The sequence below is a fragment of the Sander vitreus genome, chromosome 5, assembly GCF_031162955.1.
Source record: "Sander vitreus isolate 19-12246 chromosome 5, sanVit1, whole genome shotgun sequence".
Lineage (NCBI taxonomy): Eukaryota > Metazoa > Chordata > Actinopteri > Perciformes > Percidae > Sander > Sander vitreus.
The window spans coordinates 10,743,120-10,759,416 of NC_135859.1; the positions used below are offsets into that span (position 1 = coordinate 10,743,120).

At 41.1% G+C, this 16,297-nt stretch overlaps 1 protein-coding gene across 1 annotated transcript in view; it reads left to right on the forward strand.

Annotated features, from left to right (window-relative positions):
- zmat4a (zinc finger, matrin-type 4a) overlaps nt 1-16,297 on the forward strand; it is a 186,180-nt gene that overhangs the window by 154,649 nt on the left and 15,234 nt on the right. The window lies entirely within an intron of this gene.

Consider the following 16,297-nt stretch of genomic DNA (forward strand, 5'->3'; position numbering starts at 1 on the left):
GCAAGGTTAGCTGACAATATGTAAAAATTAATCAAAGTACAGGAAGGAAAATATGAACTCACTGAAACTCCATGCGGTGCCACAGCAGCTGTTTTCACTCCCATCCATTACCATGGCTGTCAAAAGAACAGTCCATTATACTTCATGCCTGCTCTGTGTCTGGTGCTGTCTTGTTCGAACAGGCCCTGAAGATAGTTTCAGGCTGAGCAACATATATTAACAAAGTGCTTCTTCTGGTGGGGCAGCTCCTCAGAGAGGCAGGATGTATTCATGTTGAGAGCAAACACATTGTGCACATGCTCTACAGTACATTAAACCATGCTGACAGTTTTGATGTCATTACTTATAATTCCTCATGGGGGCGACAGAAACTATGCACTATAGCTTTAATGCTGTACTAAATGTGTTTCTTTACAACAACATGATAGGACAAACCAAAGATTATCTATTATATCATACTGTCATTGTACCTGCATTTACAACTGGTTAAGTCTAATATTTTGTAGTCTCACATTGCCAGACCCTCCTCCACAGCACTGCGGAGGAGGGTCTGGCTAGTCCACACAGCATTCCAGGATAGGAGAAAAACGTGCTCTGGTTAATTGGCATTTCTTTAAACCAATCACAATCATCTTGGGCAGTGCTAAGTGTCGGGCTGTGCTAAGTGTCAGGCGGAGCTACGGTGCCGCTGCAAAATAGCCTCAGGAAGGAACTTGTTTTGGTGGAACATGTTTACGTTCAAAGGTTGTTTTAGTCATGCAGCAGTAAACTGTAAACAGTAAACTGCAGAGATCTGAGGAGCAGTTAACCATAGTCCTCATAAATCCACCGGAGTTTAAAATTACAACACAAAGAAAGCGGATGGTAACGGATATCCGGCCCAAAAAGAAGGAATTTCCAGCTGCACTGGAGCCATCCCGGAAGTGGAACATCATGGATATATTGCATGTTTCTGCCATTTCTTTGAAAGAATTACCCTTATAATCTTTTATTGTTGCTAAATACCTTAATAAGGGAGTGATGTCATCTCCTACCAATCTTGGTTTACCTTGGTTTTGATGAATAAAGTAAATAGTGGTAGTCAAGTGGTCACGTCAGCTCATAGCAACTGGAATCAAATCTGATTGTTCCAAAAAAAAAAAAATACATAACAGAGAAGCAAAGAGAGCTGAGAACTAACACTGAGGTTTGAGCAGTCAGCTGGCCCAAGTCATTATCCAAATGTGGAATATTTTTATGAGAAGATACAAGAGAACTTTATGGAGCTTAGCATGCTTAAGTATTTGCTAAGAGAGCATGATTAATCTAAAGAAGTGCCACTGTGTATTCTAGGAAATTCTGTATTGTTCTTTCTCAGTACAATACGAGTGTATTGTGGAAATTAACAGCCATGGTGTTCATTTTCATAGTAAATATCGAAATGTAGGTTATAATATATTATTTAACTTGATGTACTGCTCAATAATCTAAAGATATGTTCTGTAAAATCTGTGATGTGGCCCTCACACAACCTTGTCTCATGATTAAAGCAGTGCAAACCACTGTAAGATGTCAATATCACCATTACAACAGTTGTTTATTTTGTAACAGTAGTGCAAAGAAGCAAAAAGTTACTTACTTTTTTATCATCTGTCAGGACAGATATAAGTTAAATTGCTATAAATTCCAACAGTTTTCATCATAAGTCCAATTATCCATATGCTACCAAGTTTTTAGGGACTGTTCGTTAGATTTGTTCATTGAAAGATGGGAGTTGGTTCAAAACAGGGGAGGCACGTCAAATAATTTTCTAAGCACAATTTCTTTATTTTGGCAATAGGGGAGGGACATCAATTAAATGTATGTATGTTACATTTTTATTGTTTCAAAATATATCTTTTACCCCCTGTACATGACGGGACTCACTAAACTTGGTATGTTTAGAGTGGTTTTGAACCGGTTAATGTAGAACTTCACTTTTGTCTCCGACAGAACTGTGAATAAATGGATTGCCGAATCCAAAGTTATACAGCGCACGGGAGATTGGTTTATTTTTAGCCGAGAACACTGACCCAAAACAACTTCACCCGTTCGCTCCTCACTGGATTGGCCATGCATCTGAATCTGCTTTCACACTTAAATCATCCACCCACAGCCACCCAAATTAATTATTTTCACTCCCCTTCTACCAGTCCATGTAGGCTATTGCTTTTTCAATTATGTATTGTATTGATGTACGGGTGTTTCTTGAACAATTAACGTTAATGACTAGAGAGGCTGCTTTCAGTAGCCTAATTCTAAACGTTGCAATGCGTTTTAGCTTCTGAAATAATAAATGAAGTTGCTGTGTGGGTAAATGTGCACAGCGTCTCTCTTAATGGGGACACACAGCAGCTCTGCTCCTGCTCTATTCACATTTAAAATAATGTAATTAATATTTTTCCCATTAATTATGTATTATTTCACCCACTCTCAACCCATCTGCTATCAATCAGAATGTTGATTTACATGACCTGACCTGCCCGATCAGTGGATTAACCACGGGGTTGTTGATGTCAATACAATCTGTAAGCATTTGTCTGTGTGTCACTGGTCTACCGGTTTGGCTTGCTCCTGGCTGAGTGTATTTGGCCTTTTGCATGACTCTTCTGCAAATTTGAGCTACTGTATTAGAGCTGCAATGATTGTGTGAACCCACTTTAAAATGTGTGCGGTAGGCTAATCAAATTTCATGGTGGTGTTGTAATGGTGCAAAAAAACATGAATTTGTCCTCTCTTTCTTGCTCCCTCACTCGCTTGCTGAGTATCTTACGTATGTATGTTTGTGCGTGGGTACCTTTACTTTGCGGCGGGACACTATAAAATATAATCCTGCTGGCGCCACTGTGCAGGCTTATTAAATGTTGCTTGTGTGATAGGAGGGATGGCTGCATGCATCCATATTCTACTGAAGTGGACCGTTTTCTTTCGGTAACGCGATTATTTGTGTTTTGCTTAAGAAATTAGCTGTTTGTTTGGTAATAGCACTCACTCCCTCTGTGCTGTTTTCTTGTTGCATTTTCTGTACTAATAGCATCTTATTTTTATTTCAGAGCTGACATGGTTAACATTGGCAGTACTTAAGGAGATCGCACAGTATGTTAGACTTGTAGTTTACTTTTTTCCCCATTCACTGTTAAATGTAATGATTGGAAAAGGTCACCCTTTGCCTTTTATTTTCTCTTATATGCCATTTGTGTGAATAAAATGGTTATTTATGATGGAGGGAGGCTCATGCTTTTTTCCCCGAGTCACTCAGGGAGGGTCAAGGAAAATATTCGTAAAAAGTATTGCTTGTACGAACACACTGTACCCAATGTTGACCAGCAATAAACATTATCATTTTCGGCTGTCTGAACTTCTCATGGATTTTTTTTCATTATATTGATCACTTAGTTTCTTTTGATACCTTGTGCTGCCGAAAGACAACACAGTGCTGTTGGTCAGTGCTCACTCCAAAACTCTAAATTTAGACAGTAGTCTGGCCTGTCGAACACCCCGACAGGCAGATGTGATTTAGCACATTGTCCCCCTCTTTCTCACTTCCTGTGCTTTCCAGCTCTTCCTTCTATAGAGCCCTGCAATTGCAGTTCTCAAGCTGTTGCTCTCGGCTGTGTGTTATATTTGATACTCCCCCTGATCCTAAAATAGATCTATTTAAGCCTGGCTGATCAAGGTCCTCTTCAAGGGGAAACAAAAGGCAAAGTCTGCCCACGTGCACACTAACTTGTTCAATTTAAACACCTGATTAGACCACAAGAAGGCCAGCCATTTGTTAACAGCTAATGCCTTTCACAGCTAAAGCCTGTTCTCATCAAGATATTACATCTCTACCTACTGCCCATTTCCAAACTGTGTCCAATTTCAGAGACCAATCTTATCCGTGATTTGGTGAGCATGACTGTTTTATTGCTTCAAGGGGTTGAAAACACTTTTGAGTGATGATTTTATTCTGAAAGTCCATTTCACAAAGCAATCCATTATAATATGTCCCGCGGTTGCAACTTACCAAACAATTTGTTTCATACCGACTCGGATTTAGCATATGCTCTTTCAGCCTGGGTGCCCTGCTGCAATCAGACAGGGAATGAGCTAAACTTGCACCATCTGAGTGGGGCAGATGGCTGCTGGTTAATTTAGCATGAACCCTGGACCTGTACCACCTTTTTCCCTGCTCATAAACAGTCCCATAGGACTACGCTGCTGATCAGTCATTCTGCCACCATGTTCCCAGCCAACGGCTCAATAGGTATAGCTATAGGTCTCAATTAGCTGAGAGACCACCAGAGATTTACTACAGAGCAAACAAAATAACTCAACTCAGCACCCCAATCTGTGGCTTATTGGCGAGTCAATGTAGAGGCGAGTGTGCCAGATATAGACTAGCTAGCAGTTACCATGTTCTATCAGCTTTCAATGAGATTGGATTGTGGTTTATTAACTTTCCATCGATGCTTGTCTGCAGTAAATGGTTTGCATTCAAAAGTGAAAGGTCCTTTTTGTTTCATCAGGGGTGTATATCTCTCCCTCTCAGACGATGCAATATGTATGTGGATACACAGTCACCGATTGTATACAAAGATTATATAGATTAATCTGTAACTCACTGTAACTCAAAGCTGAGTCCATACATTTTTTGGGGGAGGACATCAAGTACTGTAGAGGAGGATCTTTTCAGTGTTTACGTCAGTTGTCACTTGGTCTTTGTTATCATTCTAAATGTAATACTTTCAATAATGCCCTATGACACACGCCCTTGTAAATAAAACAGCACATTCCTTCAGTAACCAGGAGGAGTGGGTGCCAGTACTTCTGCCGCTCTAGGAGAAAAACAAATATGCCACCCCTCTATTTGCAACGCACCATACCAGCAACGAAACGCAAAGACCAATATGCCATACACATTATGCAAATGGTCTAGTGCAACGTCGGCCTGCTCAAAGTGTCAACAATAATGAAGAATGCATGAAGCAATATGCAAGCATTTTGCGGATCCACAAATAACGCACAAAACAGGTCTGCATAACAGGGGTGGAACAGTACACTGAAGTCACGGTTCGGTTCATACCTCGGTTCAGACATCATGGTTCGGTTTGGTACAATGGAGGGAAAAGCATAACAAAAATGCAGAAGGCAATTTTTTTTATTGTGCATGTCTCAGGCTGTACCACCTAGTGTCATCCAGTCTCTCCGCTGAGCTAGCTGCAACAGCCTGAAGCGTATAAAGTAAGATGTAAACAGTAAACTATAAGTAGGCTACCCCACATCATCTCCAGACTCCATCTGGAGCTTGTAGTGTGATATGGGAGACAAGCGCTGCTCTCATATGTGAATACACAGAGCAGGGGTGTTAAAAGAGCAGCTTTGGTTACACAGAGCAGTTGGCGAATTGTGGCAGAGCTAACAGCTAACGGCGGAGCTAAAAGTGGAGCTAACAGCGGAGCAAACAGCGAAGCAAATGGGCCTGGAAGCCATTTGTGGTCGAGGCAAGAAGGGATACAGCTACAGTACATCCGTGTTTGGTTGTATATGGAAGGGACTAGTTTGCTTCGTGTGGACTCACTGGACCGACTCGACATGTAGGCGGAGCTTGGGAGCTTCAGAGCTAAGGCGGGGCTACAGATTAGGTGTCCCTAAGTAACGCGTATGTAACAGTAGTTCCACATTACATTAATTCATTTGCACGCAAGTTTTATTTATTTTTATACTGTGTATTCTCCGTGTAAATTCATGTACCGAACCAAGACGCCCGTACCGTTTCGGTTCAATACGAATACATGTACCGTTCCACCCCTGCTGCATAATATCTCCAAAAACCTGGTTCCAAATTATTTACAGCAGAGTCATGACTATATGTTTTCCAAATAATCCAATTTCAGCTCCTCAAACTAAGTACAGTGCAAATGTCTCCACCACTTTCTCATGTGCTTCAAACACCTAAACCAGAGAGCAAATGAAGCCTACTTTTCATCACGATTTTGCTTATCATCATTAATATCTTTTTTTGCCCACATTTGGCCGCCCGACGCAAAGTGCTGCCCTAGGCAAAAGCCTAAATCGCCTATGTGGATGTGCGGATGCTGGATGTAGCTGAATCTTTGACTCTTGTAAGGGTCAATCTTTTCGGCCACAGTTCCAATGAAAAAAGGTAACTTGCTCACATCCACCCTTTAAGTGCCAGTCACTTAACTAAATCACAATAAACTGTAAATCATTTATGGCCGTATTCATAAAGAATTTTATATTTCTACTAGGACTGTCAAAGTTTATGCGATAATAACGACTTAACACAAATTCCTTTTAAAGCCACAATTTATTTAACACGATTTACGTGCGTGCTTTCTGTGATTTGGGCCTCGGGACGCTCAGTATTTTCGGGAAATCAGGAAGCGATGCAGCAGAAATGTTGTGGATGGCTAGCAGAAACAAACCACCTTGAGCAGAAAGGGATAAAGAAAAGGTTAATTTGAATGGCAAGTTCAGTTTCAAAGCCCTTCTAAATTGAGTTACCACTGGAGTACGTGAAGTCTCAAATATCACTTGCTGGCCAAGCGTAAGGCTGATGCAGAGAACCCTCCTCCCCCTCGCCAAAGGCAGGCCACGCAGGAAATACTTGTTTAATAAACACATAATTAAAGTATTTGTAGAGATAATAAAATCTGCGAGTCGGGCAGCAAGACGCTCCACTTCTGAGACGCTCCCAGTGTTGTATAGCGCATTGGCAGAGGACTGAAAAAAAACAAACGCACACACCGGGGAAACTGCCTGTAAGATCAAATGAAGATAAAAGACATCAGATAGCATTTTTCTCTGCATGCTTTAGCTCCACAACCTGTTTTCATTTCAACAATTCCAATCTAACCAAATATATGAGACTGCAGAGCACATTGTTCTTCTTCTGCATCCTCTTCTGAGCTGTCTCTTTTCTCGACTAAGGGACAAGTTAACCAAAACAAACAAGTCTCCAATGACTCATAGACAATGCCTCAGAAAGGGAGAGGTACAGGTGACCGAGGGGAAGCGCTGCAGAGGCCCGAAGGCTCCCAGTGCTTAATCACTCATGCAGGGCAGCGCCGTGTGGGAAGAGTCGCAGGTGGCTGGCAGTGATGGATACCGGGACCGCTGTATAATCCTTCACCTTTTCAAAAGTTATTTGAGAAGCAAGCTGTCAAAGGGCCACTGCAGAGCAGACCCTCATTGCCTGCTGCAGAACTTTAATGTCAGCTCATGACTGCGTCTGGGGACGGCCTTGCAAAATTGAAATCTCAGTCCTGGTGGTAGCAGACTGACAGAGTGGTTATTGTGCAGCTTATCAGGAGGAAAGTGAAAGAGAGAGATTTGCCTCTCTCTCTCTCTCTCTCTTTCTGGGGAATATTGCCCTCCATCAAAATGTTAGAAGAAAACAGCTGACACCAATATCTGAGAAATAAGTTGTTGGAAAAAGGAACATTTTCAACATCACCTGCCACTACCCTGAAAGAAAATAACTATGAGTTTCAGCAGCTCATTCCTTTGTGTGATGGTTTAGAGTAACGGTCATTCATGGGGGAAATTTGATAAAGAGGATATGGAAATGTAATTCAGTGATTGTAGGATGACATTTATATTCTCTTGGCCTTTAGCTCTGAGGTGTAGTTATGAAAGAGTTAACTTAATTATGAGAGTAAGGCAATCATGATGACCATTTTTCAAACCACAATAAGATTAGTACAACATGACAGCGATTACACAGGGTGCTCATAATTTGTAGCATCAGGGAGCTGACTCAATACAACCATTATCACAGACACTGAGGACGTTGTAGGTGCACAATTTAAAAAAATTAGACAACTTTTAGATCCCAAATAAATCAGACACCTTAAGGTCTAGGCATCAACCCCTTGTTGAGACCCTGAGTATAAAGAGTAGGAGAGTAAATATGGTGACTACTAGATGTATAGTGCTATGCTAATATGCCAGCTACTAATAACTGTTATATGTAAACGGCACTTGTTGAACATTCCAGCGTTCTTCTAGTCACCAGCCAACACTATACACACATTCATGTCCCCCTGAGGATGAATTGTAATAACTCTGATACAGTAATTGCCTGACTTTCTAGCACCATCACCACAAAACTAATGGCATTATCATCAGCCTTAGTTGTACTTTATGTTTAGCACATGTTAGCATGCTACAGGCTGTTCTCATGAACCATACGTACATATAGCTACGAAAAGTTAATCACTGAAATTCGTAAGTATTCCACGTTTTTTGTTTTTGCTGTATGCACCACAATGACTGCTGCTGTATAAAAACGCTGTGGACCGTGTAGGGAGGAGGTCAGGGTGGATGCCAGGGAGCGGAGTTCGCTTCCCGGGGAAGCAAAGGACTTTCAGGGGGCGCTAGTGTGCCGTAATGGAGTAGGTCACGCTTTTGTGGAGCTCCGTGCAATTTCCTCTTATTCTACTGAAATATACTGCATCTGTTTTTTATGTCATAGTTTATCAGTTAAATTGTACTTTAATCTAGTGGGCTCATTTTTACTTCGAAAATGCAGAGGAACAAAGCTCAACACCAGAAGAATGTACCCTCCACTGAGGCTAGCAACAAAGCAATACTAGCAGCTATCACTAAACAAGGAGAAGAGCAGCTAGCTGAAGTTTCCAAGCTAGTTGATGACCTCAAAAAGTCGATGGAGGGATGCCTTGATTCACTCAATGCAAACCTGGCCACGCTTCAGAACAACACGAAGTGGAACGTCGCATAGATGGCATGGAAGAGGCTCTTACAGATGCCGACCACCCCATCACAGCGTTGGAGACCACATGTAAGGAGCTTCAAGTAGATAACGGTCGTCTCAGTGCCAAGCTAAATGACTTAGAAGGGTGCTCCCGAAGGCTCAACATTAGGATCGTTGGTATCAAAGAGGGTGAAGAAAACGGTCGCCCAGCCGAGTTTGTGTCTCAGCAGATTTCAGAGATACTTGGTCAAGAAAACTTCAGCAAACCGGTCAAAATAGACAGAGCACATTGCAGCCTAAAGCCAAAGCCAACCGGAGAGGAGTCGCCAAGGGTCATCATCGCCAAACTTCATAAAGACAGAGACGTGAGAAATATCCTACAACTAAGCCGACAATGGGCACTGCTCAGTTACCAAGATGGGAAAGTATCGATATTTCCCGCCTAGACTGCAGATGTGGTAGCTCAACGTCAATCCCTCAATAGCGTCCGGAACAGGCTGGCTGATGCTGGAGCCAAGTGCACCATGCGCTTTCCAGCCAAACTTCAAGTGACCTACAACAAAACAGCATCTTTAACTCACCAGCAGCTGCAGAACGGTTTGACAACTCTATTATAACTGACAAAGAGACAGATTAGCTGTCTGTGTATCTTACATTTTCCATGCTATTGCATCTGCATTATGTGACCGTATTTGCGTTAGGATAGACAAAGGTATTTTGTTTTTGTGACTCATTTGCATATTCATATTGTACATTATTTCCAACTGCAATAAATAGTTTGTTCTGTGTTGCCCAGTGTGAATTTGAGCCCACTTACCAAACTATTGAGTCCACTTTTTTGTTTGTTTTCTCTTTGCTGCAGTACATGATATGTATTACAATAGAGGAGAGTCCGGAGCTGTTGGTTTAGTTTGGCAGTCTCCTATCAGTACTTGGGACACGCCGCTTAGTTCTCTGTTGCGGCTTTGGGGTTGTTTTGGGGTGTGTTTATGTGTTGTTTGCCAGATTTATATTTTTCATATGTTAGTCCAAAATCTCTGTCATACTTTTATTTTAATGCAGGATAATTACTCAAGTAGGTCAGGAGAGAGTCCTATTACTTTTACCTCCTGGAACTGTAGGGGTCTTGGCAAAGTCCTTAAAGCCCATGTTGCAGGTTAACCACCACTGTTGATTAATGGGTACATAAAGCACTCAACATATGTATATCATTGTTAAATGTGTCTCCAAATAGTGTTAAAGGCCAGTTTTTGTCGTTTTTGGTATTATTGTTTTTTTTTAACGCATTTCGGTGATGACGTCACGTTGGGGAGACGTGCCTCATCCTAGTACTAGAACTATGGTGACTGACTGGGATGAGGAAGAGGTGTTTTTACTGTCAGTGAATAGCACCGAGTGAAAGTCAAGGTTTTCTTTATATCTAGTGACGGTGATCATGTCGTTAGTTCAGATAAGTACTGGTAATCTAGCTAGATCTAGAAATAGAAGGCATCATCAGCTAGCTATGGGCTAACTTGCCAGTCAGTCCCACCTGTGAAATCCCCCGAAGTTGTAAACACATTTTCGATTAGATATCTCACGTTTTGATGGTAGCCTACTAGCTCCAGTAACAACATATTTGCCTAGTGTTTATTTATTACTTGGATGGGGATGCTGTTCGGCTTTTCACAAGTTTAGACAGCTAGCTAACGCTATGCCGACGTTTTGCTAACGTTAGCTAACCACGACAGTGTTGGCGCCCTCTCGCCCACAATCAACCTCTGCTGCTAAAAACAGTCAACCTGCAGTGATGTTTTGAAATGGAGACACACATATCGTAACTTTTCCCGGAAATCCTGGCCATTATTTTAAGGCATAAACCAACCATAGGGGTACACTCAGGGGTAACCCTGCTGCTAACATTGGCTGTTACATTAGCCTAAAATGATAATTATAGCCATACATATATATATCACAGTAACAATGCAAAATTAAAGACAGACAAACAGATCCAACTAAAATCACGTTTTATTGTGTCAGCAGTTATATACAAACAATAAGGAAAGCTTCAATACTTCAGGTTGTTGCAGTAGCGGACCAGCTCACCAATCTGGCTTCTGCCCCTGGTATGTGCACGCACCCTGTAATGTTTGTAAAAAGGAAACCCATGTATTAGTCCTTTTGAATATTTATGCCCCCAACTTCGACTGCCCTGACTTTTGTTGCTGCGGAGCATAATACTCACAATATAATTATTGGGAGAGATTTCAACTGCTTTTTAGATCTTCAGGCAGACCGCTCTTCTTCTAAAGCAGCCCCACAATTGAGATCGGTATTTATGCTCAACAACCTGATTAAATCACTTGACACAGTTGACATATGGAGGCATCAGCACCCTTTAGGTCGAGAATACTTGTTCTCTTTTTCTTCTGTACATGGTAGCTTTTCCAGAATCGATTATTTTCTAGTTGATGCTAGACTATAGAATATCGAGTCATCAGCTCCACATATCACAATATCTTAGTTTCAGACAATGCTCCTCTGTCCATGAAGATACATTTTAATCTCCATGCATGTCAGTACAACTGGAAGTTTAACTCCACACTGAACTCAGATAATTGTTTTCAAGAATACATTTCCACTAGGATGTCAGACTTTATACTTATTAATGACAATGGTGCGGTCTCAGATTCAACCCTCTGGGAGTCCTTTAAAGTTGTTATGAGAGGTCACATCATCTCCTATTAATCAGCAAGTAAAAAGGCTACACGGAAGCATTTCTCTGAAATTGAAACTGAACTTATTGCTGTGGAGGATTCTTACCGAGTCAAAATCTGATGATATTCTTAATAACATCTTGAAGATAAAATATGAGTATAACCATATTCTTGGCGAACAGGTCAGGCACTATATTTTTAAGTTGAAATAAAAGCACTTTGAACTGGGTGAGAAAGCGGACAAGCTTCTTGCTAGGCAGTTAAAAGGGGTGCAAGCTGATAGGGCGATCCATAAGGTCTCATCTTCTACTGGACAGCTGTTAACTGATCCCAAACAAATTAATGATGACTTTTATAGTCAACTGTATGCATCAAAGTCAAAGGCCACTGATGTTGATATCTCAGACTTTCTCAACACACTGGACATTCCAGTTCTAGATGATGTAATAAGGCAAGACATGGATTCTGACATATCACTGGATGAAATCAAAACAGCTATTCACTCCTTGGCCTGTGGTCCTGATGGATTTGGCATAGAATTCTACAAGGCACATATAGAAACCATTGCTCCACTCCTTCTGCGTATGGTAAACTGCTCTCTGAAGGCGGGGATTTTTCCCGGCTCTCTTTATGAAGCTCATGTTTGTCTTCTCCTGAAAAAAGACAGGGATGACACTGTTGTCACATCTTACCGTCCTGTAAGTTTGCTAAATAGTGACCAAAAAATTATTACAAAAATTCTTATGAACCGATTAAGTCAACATATCGGTGCCCTAATCCACCCGGATCAAACGGGTTGCATTCCAGATAGATTCTCCTCACCGCCTGTTAAATACAATGTACTCTAATAAGCTATCCCACGCTGCTGTTATATCGTTAGATGCCCAGCAGGCCTTTGACCAAGGCGAATGGAGATACATGTTTGCTACTCTTGAAAAATTTGGCTTTGGTGTTAAATTTATGAAAATGTTAAGAATGCTATATGTCTAAAATCCTCCATATTGACTAATTATGACAGGTCCCCCCCATTCCTGCTGGACCGTGGCACCAGGCAGGGGTGCTGCCTTTCCCCTATGCTTTTTGCCTTGGCTCTTGAGCCCCTGGCAATAGCTATTAGAGCCAGCCCCCAAATTAGGGGGATAAATTGTGGCGCATCTGAGTGTACTATAGGCTATGTAATGATGAGATTAACCTCTGTCCAGATTGGCCTGTGATTGAGTCCCACAAGTCAAAGACTGTTGGAGCTTCCCTTAGTGCTGTTTTATTTTCAAATCCAAATATGTCCATCAAACAACTAAAAGGTGATTTTATTTGATCAAACTCTTTGAAGATTCTTAGACAAATTAAGGGTGTGCTGAATCTCCCTGAGTTATCCTTTTATGCTCCCATATGTCACAACCCTTCTTTCAAGCCAGGTCTAATGGACTCAGTGTTTACGCACTGGTCAGAGAAGGGACTTGCTACTATTAGCGATCTTTATATTAATAATTGTGTTGCATCTTTCACTCAACTTAAAGAGAAATATGTGCTACCATCCAGCCATTTTTTTTCGTTATCTTCAAAGTAGAAACTTCGTAAAGGAGTCAGTGCCCACACAACACGAATTTTACCAACTTCTGACTTGACATCCAAAGGTTTGATTTCACAGTTTGTAGCCCTCTTTCCGTCAGTTACCTCTTCTCTTCACATTAAAGAAGCGTGGGTTAAAGACACAGGAGAGGAGATTTCAGATGGGCTATGGTCATTGGCATTAGAGAGAATCAAGGCATGTTCTATCAATGCCAGACTTCAGCTTATTCAGTTTAAAGTCATTCACCGACTGTACTTTTCAAAAACTAAACTGAATAGGATTTTCCCCTCTGTCTCTGCCACTTGTGATAAATGCAAGTCCAGTGATGGGACTCTGGGTCATCTTTTTTTGGGCATGTCCCAAGCTCATACGTTTTTGGGGTGACATTTTTCAACTGTACAGTGCTATATATAAAACCCCATTAAGACGGCCTCTTGGCAATACTGGGTTGCTCCCCTCATTCAGTGACTCTCTATAGAATTACAACAGGCCCTTATGTTTGGTATGGTCATAGCCAAAAGGGTTATTTTAAGAGAATGGAAATCAGCGTCCCCACCTCGCTTTAAGATATGGTTGAATGATATGGTATCCTGTTTGTACCTGGAGGAGCTGCACTACACTTTGTCAGACACCCACCGCAAATTCCGTAAGATCTGGGGGCCTTTCACAGACCATATTAAGAGAGAACAGTCTCAGGATGAGGTTTAATGGTATTAGATTGTGTTGTACTGTATGATGTGAATTGTTTTCCTATTCTCATGATGTGAATTGCTTTCATGTAATTTGCTTGCTGGGACCCTGCCCTTGATTTGAGCCTTCTTTGACCTCACTTCCCAGCTCCATGGAACTCTGAATCTTCAAAATCTGTAGACATTCTTTTCGGTTTTTGGACTGGAATATATAGATACATACTGGTATATTTTATATGAACTGGCAGTTTATGGTTTTGTTTTGTTTTTCATCCTGTCTTTTTGGTGTTTGTCTGTTCATACATACAGACTGTTATGCAGAAATTCTTTAAAATAAAATTATTTCACCCAGGAAATGCATGTTCCTTGGGAGTGTTTTAAACCAAACCCTAACCCAACCATTTTTCCTGAACATAACTAGTCATTTTGGTGCCTAAACTTAACTGCTAACTAACTTGTCATTGTGAGCATGTAGCATGCTCTAGTTCTAGCATAGGAGGAAAAGGTAAAATATCTAAACTTTATATCAAAATGTAGATGTATCTGCACTTCCGCCAGGTTCAGCTATGGAGTAGACCTTACTTTTTTACTTCACTTTAAAGTCTTTAATTTAAAGCGAGTTTGAAAAGAGCTGTAGCATTATCGACAATATGACAAGAAGAGGCAAGGGACCTAAATCTGAAAAAGGCCCGATTATAAAGGATTTTGTCAAAGACAACACTGAGGTAGAGGCCAACGAAGAAGCTGGTGCTGCCGCAGCTAGCACTAAGGCTGACGTTACTAGTGCTAAGGCCCCAGCTACAAACGAAGATGTTTTAGCAGCGATAAATAAGCTGAAAAGTGCCATGGATGATAGATTTGACATGCTTAAAATGTCTCTCTCCAACCTTAAATCGGCTCTAACAGACATTACTGAGCGAGTTTCCTCAACTGAGACTGCCGTGCTGAGCTGGAGAGGTGACATGATAGCCTAGTGTCCCAGTGTTTTGCTACAACAGGCCAAGCTAGATGACCTGGAGGAACTACAAAGCCATTTGACTTTCCAAAAAACATCTATGTAAGGCAAAGGATGTCGGAGGCTTTGCTTTATCAAACTTTAAAGTGCTCATATTATGCTCATTTTCAGGTTTATAATTGTATTTAGAGGTTGTACCAGAATAGGTTTATGTGGTTTCATTTTCAGAAAACACCATATTTTTGTTGTACTGCACATTGCTGCAGCTCCTCTTTTCACCCTGTGTGTTGAGCTCTCTGTTTTAGCTACACTTCTGTACCATCTTTGTTGGCAGTCGCACATGTGCAGTAAGTACTGCTAGCCAGTCAGTTGCAGAGCATGAGGGAGTGCCATGCTAGCAGCTAGGCGAGCATTATAACGTGTGTTACAAAGTGACACACGTTCGTCACGGAAGTAAAGGCTGGACTACAATAGAGCTGTTTGGAGCAGTTGGTGAACAGTGTTTTCTGTTGGAGATGGTAAGTCCCTTTGGGGTGGACTTTGGGCTTCTTCACTTTGTAAACCTATAACATGCACAAAAAGATATATAACACAATAAAGGAAAGGGGAAAAGCCAAAAAGCATAATATGAGCACTTTAAACTGTATTATTGGGCTGCTCATCTGTCCATGCTTGCCTATTGGCCCGCCCTCTGCTTCAGATTCCTGCCCAGCGTGGCTATTCATAGAACGTCTGCTTTGCAGAAAGACTTCCTTACTAGCACTTCTTAATAGCCCCACCGCAGTTAAAAAGTCATGCTATAGCATGACTTTTTTAAGCTGTTACTATAGTAACAGTCTATCTAGATATATCTATAGACAGTAACAACTTTGTAACTAATGGCACTATTCGCATATAGGATCAGATACAATCTTATATTACTGTAAGGCCCCAAAAATATATACCAACACTCCAATCAGTTATTCCTGGCCTGAACGATGCAGTGTTCTTTGCCTGAAAACAGAAGGGTATTATTAACATAAATTATTTGTATATTGAAGGCAGTTTTGCATCATTTTGATAGCTACAAACTGCTTATAATATTCCTGCCTCTAGCTTTCTCAGATATTTACCAACAAGAGATTTTATCAGGAAAAATGTGCCGAACTTTGAAAGCCTGAACAAGCATGAAACTCTTCAGACAATGAATAGATTTGACCTGGCTACTCGCGGGGCGGTGTCCTTTCTACCAAATCCTTCATAAAACAACGCTGATGAGCACTTAGGAGCATAGGCATGTATGGGCAGATTAAATGTGGAATTAATTGATGAGATATAGGATGAATGATTACACAATGTGTTCAGTACATGTCAGACACAATCTTATACAGTTTAAAACGCTCCACAGACTCTACTATTCCTTAGAGAAACTGCACAGATTTTACCCTAGTGTCTCACCTGTCTATAATCAATAAAAAGCCATGGTAGGTTACTTAACACACACATTGGTCATGCAGGAAACTTCATTCATATGTTCAATTCATAAGTATTTTTTACTGCTTCTCTGAGACTTTTGGGAAAAGTTGGGAACCTAACCCTCTTGTGGCGATTCTGGGAGCGGCAAATCCCGTTATCCCTTTCTAAGAGGTACGAGAGGAAGGCTACTGA